This window comes from Pteropus alecto, unplaced genomic scaffold (genome assembly GCF_000325575.1).
Source record: "Pteropus alecto unplaced genomic scaffold, ASM32557v1 scaffold121, whole genome shotgun sequence".
NCBI lineage: Eukaryota > Metazoa > Chordata > Mammalia > Chiroptera > Pteropodidae > Pteropus > Pteropus alecto.
Window position 1 is genome coordinate 9513374 of NW_006434369.1, and position 10549 is coordinate 9523922.

The 10549-nt window shown below is 33.0% G+C and overlaps 1 protein-coding gene across 1 annotated transcript in view; it reads left to right on the plus strand.

Moving 5' to 3' along the window:
* The first annotated feature begins 428 nt into the window (after window positions 1-428).
* ADTRP (androgen dependent TFPI regulating protein) overlaps window positions 429-10549 on the plus strand; it is a 136436-nt gene continuing 126315 nt past the window's right edge. The window contains exon 1 of the mRNA XM_025044902.1: window positions 429-755. The gene's annotated coding sequence lies outside the window, so the exon portion shown is untranslated. The remainder of the gene's footprint in view (window positions 756-10549) is intronic.

Genomic DNA, 10549 nt, shown 5'->3' on the forward strand with positions numbered 1-10549 from the left:
GAACTCATGGGAGGAACACATTATGCTCTTCTGGAGACTTACAGACTGACCTCTGCATCAAACAGAGAGTACACAGAGAATCAAATTAGGATGATCTGAGAAACGCCACTGAAACAACCTCTAAACTGACTATAAAAGAATTCTGGAGGGATAGTCTAAAGCATCACTTCAATTCAGTGGGGCACAAATTGGTGAGCACTGTCTTATCAGGCAGACAAATCTGACAGAATGAGCAGTGTGCATTGAAAATGGATTGCTGAGCTCACCGTTAAGTTTTCAGTTACATCCTTATATGGATGTTTACTACTTAATATTACTGTGTTAAGTGATTGGACAGGATATACCAGGAGTGCCCAGTCTGGAACTTCACACATACAAAATGCATTTACTCTAAATCAGATGAGTAAATCTATCAGGAATTGGTAAGATAAAGGCAGTTTTCACAGACTAAGGGACACATATCTTGGGACCCAAAGGCCAGTATGGCAGTGATGAAGGACCCAGGCAAAGCTCCTGGGACACAAGAAGTCAGGACCCTGGCAGATGATCTATCTATCAGCAAAAAGAAGCAACAGCTAGACTCCATTGCCGGAACTGCAGTTCTGGAACCTCTAGATATCTTCTCATGGTCTTCATGGTGCGTAAGATAGATCCTTTCTGTGAAAGCAAAGAGAACTACTTGACCAGTCAGTATTGAGTGAGAGAACTAAGAAGAAGTGCTTCTGAACAACGGTTTGTCGGTGTCATCTCCCAAGGTAAAATAGGGGAGCTATACAAACAAGGGCAAATTAAGCTGATTTTTAAGGTTTGTAAATTTTTTTCAGTCTGTTTTTCTGTCTAGGACATAGTCAGATAGAAACTGAACCAGATGCAGCTCCTGGCCTAAAATACCAATTCTTTGTGACAATTCTCTTGTGTTGCACTAGACTAAGCAATCTTCTGAAAAATAGACCATGCAGTTCTGCCTCCTATTAATAGAAGGTCCTCTTTCTGTTGTACTTCTTTAACTCTTTAAGATATACGATGGTATCCCATTAAAGTACGGGCCAAATTCCATTGCAGCAAATTCTCAAAGAATGTCCTAGAATTTAGTTGCATCAAATATTGCTTGAAATAAGAGGACTATCGACAGAAGATCAAGAATCTTATTATAATGATGGCATCTATCATCATGTTATTAATTGTGATTAATAACAGTGATTAGGTAGAGAAAACCTTAAAGATTATTTTTTATACTATCATTTATTCAACCTGGCTAGTTTTAACTTTATTTTTCCTGCATCTGGGACTGGCACTTTGGCTTCAGGTCAGATTTTCTTCCCAGTGTCTCAGGCACTGACTCTGTGCTATGGTGTTTGGATTGCAAATATTGCAAGGGAATGTTTAAATACAAAGAAAATGTCTCACCCATTAAACATCAGAGTGCAATTTGCTTCCTGAAACTCAGAAAGAAGAGCCAGAGGCCTGGGCTCCATGCCTGGCTCTTCCACTGAAATTCAAGGTGACCTTGGGAGAAAATTATTTAACTGTTTCCTGCCCTGTGACACTTGGAGGCATTGCAAACACATCCCTGAGGTTTGTAGATTCCTTGAAGATTTTTGACAAATGATTGTATGCAGTTGCATGAAACTCTTCTTCCATTCTTGCCCTCTTGTCTATATGAGCGCATGAGGCCCTCTGGGAAAAAATTCTTAACAAGGGGTGCTAGATATTAGGCAGTTCTGATATTAATTACATCGACAATAGCAACATCTCTGAAGAAAAATCAGTGAGTCAATGTACATGATGCCTTTTCTTGTACATATCATTTTCAACTAATCTGCAAGAAAATCTATTTTTCCTGTAAAATAAGCCAAGCATGCTAATGGCACATGAAAAAGCACCATTTCTCCATCTCCTGTAGTATCATGTAGTGAATTAGGTAAGAACTTGGTCTAGAGTTATACTACCTGCATAACCTCAATTGGGCAGGTTACTTAAGTACCCTGTACCTCAGTTTCCTGTGGGGTACAACTACAAATGGCATAAGCTTACTGTGAGGAAAAATTAGTCCATACATTTAAAATGCTTAGAACTATACCTGGCACTTAACATTTGATAAATGCTAGCCTTTATTGCTGTCATTTTCATTGTCGTTAATATGATTAGCCCTAGACAGAGTGAATGATGATAAATTTGGAAAACAAAGAGGAATTGGTTGTCCAAGATGAAAGGAGTAAGAAAGTTACAAAAAAGAAAAGTATTGTTTTGAATTTGAAGAAGTTTGGAAGAGGCAATAGATCTTGGTCAGTCAATGGAGCAGGAATCAATCCATGGTTAAATGCCCTCCAAGAATCATTTAAATAACATTAAACATTTCATGATATTACCAAATTCTGTACTCAATGCAGCAAGTGTCTCCTGTTACTCTGAAAACAGGAAACTCAGTTTTGACAAGGAGAAACGGTTTAATTCAGATAAACAATGTACTCTAACCAGGTGAGTGCCTTGCACCAGGCCCACAGCCATCAGATGTCCACTCAGCTGTGTCCAGCCAATGACCAAATGTGTGCCATGCTCCAATTAGGTCAGGAACAGTTGCAGGGATTTTCCTCCTTAATACTGCCATTCTTAGCATTCACTGGGACTAACCAGTCCACTTTTTGAAACAGGATTCAGTCAGATTCAGTGCTCATATCTGCTGCAGCTTAACTCGTTATCCTAAATATCCCTTTTTATGACTGACACTGTTCATGCCTCAGGAAAACACTTCTCAACAGCCTTGTCCTATGTCCTTGAAACAGTAGATGAGTGAATTGAAATGCCATGGAAATGTTTAGGTTGTGTCACTGTTGTCAACACAGACAAACACCGCTTCAAAGTGTAGGGAGAGTTTAATGGTAGAATCATTTGAGGAGAGAGAAAATATAAATTAATGAACTTGTCAAATTCTTCTATTTTTGTACGACAAAAACATTGTTTTCCAGGGTTGCTCAGAATCCATTTTCTTTCTTCTCTTCTGCTCCAATTTGTGGTTTTAGAGGTACTCAGGAATTAGCAAAGTCTTTTCAACAGTTGCACATAGTGACCAAGAGGCATTTTGCTGTTAAATAATTCGCATTATTTAAAATTTATATATATGGCTAGATGTAACCTAGGCACTATCAATTTTTATGTTAGCAACTAGATAAATATTGATAGAATTATAAATAGTTTTATAAATATATTTAATAAACTTAAAAGGGCGATTTTATTTAAATAATTGTTATTTAAAAATTTGATGTCAATTAATTATAATTTCTGTTTAAATAATTTTATTATACATTTTTGTTTCTCAAATCATAACTTCTAATTTTCTTTTAATTTTGACATAATTTTAAATACTTTATAAGACAGATAACTTAAAATATATAAAAAGTTTTAATTTTTTAATTTAAACATTTATTTCAATTTGCTTTTAGGTAAAAATATATTACTATTTGCACATATTGCACAGAATTAGTTTTAATCCTTTGGTTTATTCCTAACTATAGAACAAATTATATGAATATCTTTATTGTAACAACATTATTAGTGTCTTTGCTGAAATGCAGGCATAAAAAGAAAATACATAGAATTCATATATAATAATGCATGAATTATGTATGTCTTTATTGCTCACCCAAACATTATCAACCCATCTGTAGACACCAAGACTTCCATGATTATATGAATTTCATTTTCTTTGATATTTAAAATATTTTAGAAAATGATTTTTAGTCTTCCAAAAACTATAGCTTTGTATATCTTTTATTTTGTCATTATAAATGTATATTTGTTAAGATAAGAGGCTAGTATGGTCAATTTTCTTCATTTGTGGTAATTGTGTTCTAGAAAATCCCCTAGAACACTGAATTAGCTAATACTTAACTATTGCCCTAAGAGCAATAGATGGATAGGTTCCTATGATGCTCTGGTCACAACATTTTTGTCAGCCAATCAAAACATAACCTTATTTTATGTATTTTTTTTTAAAGACACCTTATTTAATATACATTGTTGATTCATTAACATTGAACTTATGGCCAACAGCACTATAACTCATGCCTGAAAGAAGCTTATCTAAGACACATATTTAGGGCACATTACAGCCTCTTGCACTTAGAAACACTAGACAACACTTCAGCATTATACTTGGGAGCCATTTTAAATAGTGAAACTACCAACAAAAAGCACAAAAATGTGAAAAATGTGGCACTAAATAGACCGTGAAAGGGACACTTGTTTACAGTATGAGAGCTCAAACTAGAGGGCAGAGTGTGACGTTGTTCAACCTCAGCTAGGAACATGCATGCCAAGACAACTCAAATTTTTTGCCTCTTCGTGTGTGCCCACCAATGACTGCAGAAGTGCAGCAAGCATTGATCTCAGGTTACAGATGAATTTTAGACAAGTGGGCAAGTTAGTGAATACAGAATTTGCAAATAATTAGGATCAGATATACACATTTTATGTAATAGTTTGCTACCTTGATTTATAATTTTAAATATTTAGTCATACTCTATATAAACTTCTGTTTGTACTCTTTGCCCCATATGGAATTGAATTAATGAAGGTTCCTAGATAAGGGAGTTATAATAAAAAGAGATGGGATCAAAGGACTCAGTTTGTGGGTAAGTGGGCAAGAGGGTACGTCCTGAGAAAATCTTGGTAAATCACTTTATATATTACTACTACATTGATAATAAAGGGCTAAATATCATGATTCAGCAACTGGAATATGACATTTGTCACTGAAGTAACATATTTTGGTATATTTAATAAATTTAAATAAACATCATAAGAGAAATTATTCATTTTAGAACAGTTTTTAAAAACCTTGTTTTTGTTAGCATTTGTTTAGCGCATCTGCTGCAGCCAATGCTCTAAAGAAAAAGTTTTCAAAGAACCAAAAATTCACTTTGCTGTTTTTTTGACTACATCATAGTTTTCAATATTAAATGGAGGTTTCTCTTAGCACCAGTAAAACAGGAAAGTGTTTTATACTCAAAGTGAGAAGACATGTACTTGTTGCTGCATTTCAGACAATTGTAAGTAGTTTTATGCCACTGAATGAGAGAAAATGATTCTAGATGCGTGGATGGGCACAAGAGATTAGGCAAAGATAACCAGAACCAGGCAACTCTTTAGGAATGGCCTCCAAAGCTGGCTCCAGAGAACTCTAATTTCTCAGATGACAGCAGTGAAGAAAGAGAACCATAAATCAGCTAGCTATTTAGAGGTTAGAGGATGTCATAACCATGGTAACAATGCCAGAAAGTGTACATGTCTGTATGTGTGTGTGTGTGAAAGAGAGACAGACAGACAAACAGACAGACACTAATAAAATGGTGTGCATAAGTTGACTGAACAGATGTTAAGGAAAGTGTCATCTGTAGTTCCATTTGTCTGTTTTTGCTTTTGTTGCCTGTGTTTTTGGTGTCTTATCAAAGAAATCTCATATATATCAAAGAAAACAATCAACAGAGTGAAAAGGCAGCCTATGAAATAGGAGAAAATATTTGTGAATCTTCAAATATCTGATAGGGAATAAACATCTAGAATATATCAAGAACTCCTACAACTAAACAACAAAATAACCTGATTAAAAAATGGGCAAAGTACTTGAATAGACATTTTCCAAAGAAGATATTCAAATGGCCAACAAGACTATAAAAGATGTTCAACATACTAATCATTAGAGAAATACGAATTAAAATCACAATGGTGTCACCTCACAACCATCAGGAAGGCTATATCAAAAACAAAAACCAGAAAACAAGTGTTAGAAAGGATGTAGAGACATAGGACCCCTTGTACACTGTGATGGGAATGCAAAATGGTGCAACACTGTGGAAAACAATGTCAATTTCCCCAAAATTGAACATAGAATTACCCTATGACCTAGCAATTCTGCTTCTGGGTATATACCTAAAAAAAATTGAACACAGGATCTTAAAGAAGTATTTGCACACCTATTTCCATTGTGGCATTAGTCACAACAGCCAAGAGGTGAAAACGACTTGAATGTCCATCAATGGAGAAAAGGAGAAACAAAATGTGGTATATTCCTACAATGGAATACTATTTAGCCTTAAAAAAAGAAGAAAATCCTGTCATATGCCACCACATGGATGAACCTTGAGTATATTATGCTAAGTGAAATAAGCCAGTTACAAAAAGACAAATACTGATTCCATTTATATAAGGAACCAAAATTGTCAAACTCATAGAAACAGAAAGTAGTGGTTACAAGGGCTAGGGAGAGGGGAAAATGGACAGTTGTTGTTTGATGGCTATAGAGTGTCAGTTTTACAAGATAAAAAGTTTCTGGAGATCAGTTGTACAACAATTTGGATATACTTAACACTATATAATGCACACTTAAAAATGACTAAAATGGTAAGCTTTATGTTATTTTATTTTTACAACAATTAAAAATAAAAATGTATAAAAAATTACAAGTCATCTCCAAATGATTATGTAGTATTAGTTCACTTTCCATCCTAGTCTTTATAAAATGAAATACGTCCACAGAAATCTCATTGACTGTTAGAAAATTTTTCCTTATGTGAAAAAAAAAAAACAATTGGAGACAATATATCAACTGAGTTTTTGTTTACTGAGGATGGTCAAAAACAAGCTAAAAGATTAGTTAGTGGGAAACTTGTAAAAGAGATTTACTCATGAATGGGTGATTGAGATATATGGTCTTCAAAATCAGCACCAACGTTACCTATAATGATTCTGACTTTTCTTTAGGGTTTTTTCCCGTCATTTTTTGGTGTAGTGTTCGGAAATTATCTTAATACTAATTTACTTTTCATAATGACAAAGGTATATCCACGGAAATGGTCTGCAGACCCAATGAATGCTGAGAAAGAGAGCTTGAGGGATTCAAGAATTACTGGAATTCTAGCCATTAAAAATGTACTGTTCCATGGAGAAGCCTCAGGGCCCAGAGAAGAGACACATTGCTGGGGGGAATATATTAGTCATTTTTAAATATCTGAAGTGCTATACAGACGATGAATCATATTTATGTTTCCTGATTCCACAAAATAAAAACAGGACCAAAGGGTAGAAAATACTGAGGCAAATTTCTGTGCATTTAATTAACCAGCCCCACAAAGACCAGAATTGAGAGCACTTCTCTGGAGGCCAGAGTCTGTGTCTATAAATTGAAATGATGGAAACAGAGATCTACTTTATTCTGAAACATTGTTGCTTAGTATTCTGGTGTGTGCATGTTTAATCAATCTAGTATTGATGAAGGTGCTTTTGAAATATTAAAAAAAATAAAATAATATTTGCATATAGAAAAAAAACGAAGTATAGAAGTGATCCAAGAGGAAAATCTAGGTCTTTCATAAAAATTTATTTATTGATCCTATTAGGTAATTAGGTAGTGTATTTATATAATTCAAAAGGTTTACTTTGAGTCATGCTGCTTCAACCCCTGTAGCTTTTACCATACCACCCTTACTCTATAGGTAGCCTTTTCTTATAGTGATAAATATTCATAATATGAAATTTACCATTTCAGTAAACTATTCGCATTGTTTTACAGCTATCACCACCATGCATCTCCAGAATGTTTTCACCACCATAAACTGAAACTCTATTCATTATACAATAATACCACATTCTAACTCTCTCCCTCAGCCCCTAACAATTTTCTGTCTCAGAATGTATTCTACCTTATGTTTCAATGAATTTTTGCCTATTCCATCATATAAGTGGAATCATACAATATTTGTCCATTTGTATCTGGGATATTTCATTTAGTGTAATATTTTCAAAGTCATCCATGTTGCAGCATGTGTCCAAATTTCTTTTTTAAAGCTGAATAATATTCTATTGCATGTATATACCATCTTTGTTTTATCCATTTATCCATCCATGGACATTGGATGGTTTCCGCCTTTTGGCTATTATGATTATTGTTGCAATTAACATTGATGTACAAATACATATCTGTTCAAGTTCCTGCTTTTAATTGTTTTGGGTAGATACCCAGAAGTGGAATTACTAGATCCTATGGTAATTTTATGTTTCAATTTTTTGTGGAATGTAAGTAGTCACTTTTATTAGTTTCTTTATGCTTTTAATAAATCTTAATGCAGATAGAGCAAAAAAACACAAATATGTACTAATTTCCCCTGTTCTTATACAAAAGATAGCATATTGGACTAATATTATATTAACAATATTTTCTGAAGATATTTCCATATCAGTACCCAGAGAGCTTCCTCATTTTTTTTTCTTTCTTTTTTGGTAGTGGCATAATATTCCAAAAATATGCAATAGTTTATTTAACCAGCCCTTTACTGAATGGCATTTAAAAAAATCTTTTGCTCTAAAAAAAATTCAGCAATAAAAAGTTTTGTACTTACATAATTATTTAAACATGAGATCTATATGTATTATTTGGTCAGAGAGTAAATGTAATTTTAATGTTGGTAGATATTGCCCAGTTGCTCCCTATAGGAGATATGCAAATTTATACTCCTTGTTGGCAATGAATGAGTTTGTCATTTCACATATTTACCATGGATTTCAGATTTTTTGCTAATCTGCAAGATGAAATCTGATAAATCAGTATAATTTTTATTTGCATTTTTCTTATTCTAGTGAAGCTAGGCAACTTTTCATGTTTAAAGGTTGTTTTTATTTTTCTGTGAACTTCCTGTTAATATCCTTTATCCATTTTTCTACTGGTTACTGGCTCTTTTCTTACAACCATCTAGGAACTCCTTATACATTTGGGAGATTAGCTGTTTGTCTGTGACATGAGTTGGAAGCATTTATCCCAGTTTGTCATTTGTTTTGTGAATTTGCTTATGATATTTTGCCCTGAAAAAATACTGATTTTTATATAGTTGAAATTATTTATTGCTTTTTGTTGTTCTTGTTTGTTTTTTCGGTACCTGATTTTGAGTTTTAGTTAGAAAGGGTTTCTAAGTTCTAAGGTCATATAAGATATTGTCTGTGTTTTCTTTTAGTAATTTAATGGTTTAAAAAATTTTTCACTGCAAGATCTTTTTGGAGTTATCTGGAATACAGTGTAAGGTTCAGATCCTCTCTCATTTCAGATGGCTACTTGTCCTCAAAACATTTATTAAAAAGTCCTCCCTTATCTTTACTATGTACTAATTTTAGGATGCATTTTGGATTATGTATAGGTCTCTGTTCTTTTCATTTTTGTTTATCTGTATTCATGCCATACCACCACATTATTTTAATTATAAAAATTTTATTGTATATTTTAATACTTAACAAGAATAATAAATGCTCTTCTTCATCAGAGTTTTTCTGGCTAGCTGGTATTTTTATTTAGGACACGTTACATTTGTAAATTAACTTTGGTGTAATTGACATTGTCATGATATTGAGTCTTCTAACTATGCATTAAGTCTTTCCATTGTTTGTTTTTACTTTTGTATCCATCAGGAATGTTTCAAAATTTCCTCTTAAAAGTTATACACATTTCTAGTTAAGTTTCCTTTTGGTAATTTATCATCTGTTATTGTTATAATATTGTCATTTTTATACTTTCTTAAGGCTATTGATTTCTGACATGTTCTATCAACTTATTGAGCTAATTTATTGTTTGCAATAGTTTTTCAGAAGATCCTTTGGGGTTTTATAATTATGTAAACATGATATCTACAAATAGTGGTAGTTTTTCCAATTTTTTTTTCAATTCATGCCTCTAATCTATTGGTTTTATCAATTGCCTCCAGAAAAACATTAAGAGTAATAGTTATAAGGGAATCTGTTCAAGTTCTGTGGTTCTATGATTCTTGAATTATGTATTTTAAACAGTATCTATTGATTTCTATTAGGAAAAATTAAGACATTTGCTTAAATACACTGTCTTGCTTAAATGCACTATTTCATGACTGTCTTTTTACTAGTCTTATTATCTTTTATTGCTAAAGTTTATAAGATTTAAGTTCAACTAGTAACCTTTAAGTCTTATATGCTTTGTTCTTAAATATTTATTCTAGAAGAGTATTAAATTATTATGATTATGTAAATGTTATTCATAAAGGGATCCAAAAGGAGCAATACAATCTTGTGCCACTAACTTTTGCTGCTATGAAGAGAATGTCTTATCGACATCTATTTGATTCTTTTAAAATTTATTTCTAGCCTGTTCACTTCTACTAGGTTACACTTTCTTATGCCTCATGTTCTTCTCTTTTGAAAATTCTTTTATTTCTGGAGTAATCCCTCAGATAACTCCATATGGGATATATAAATAATGTATTTTTTATGTCCTTGCATATCAAGAAATGTTTTTATTTTACTCTTGTACTTTACTGATTATTTGGTTGGGTATAGAATTTAAAGATGAAAGTCAATTTTCATTAGAACTTAGAAGGCTTTGCCACTTCACCTTCTAGAGTTTACTGCTGCTAATGGAAAACCTGATACTAATTTGATTTTCGTCCCTTGGCACATACCCAGTTTTTCCTCTTCTCTTGGGAAGTTTTATAATTTATTCTTTGGAATTCTGATATTTTCTTAATTTGGATCTGAAGCA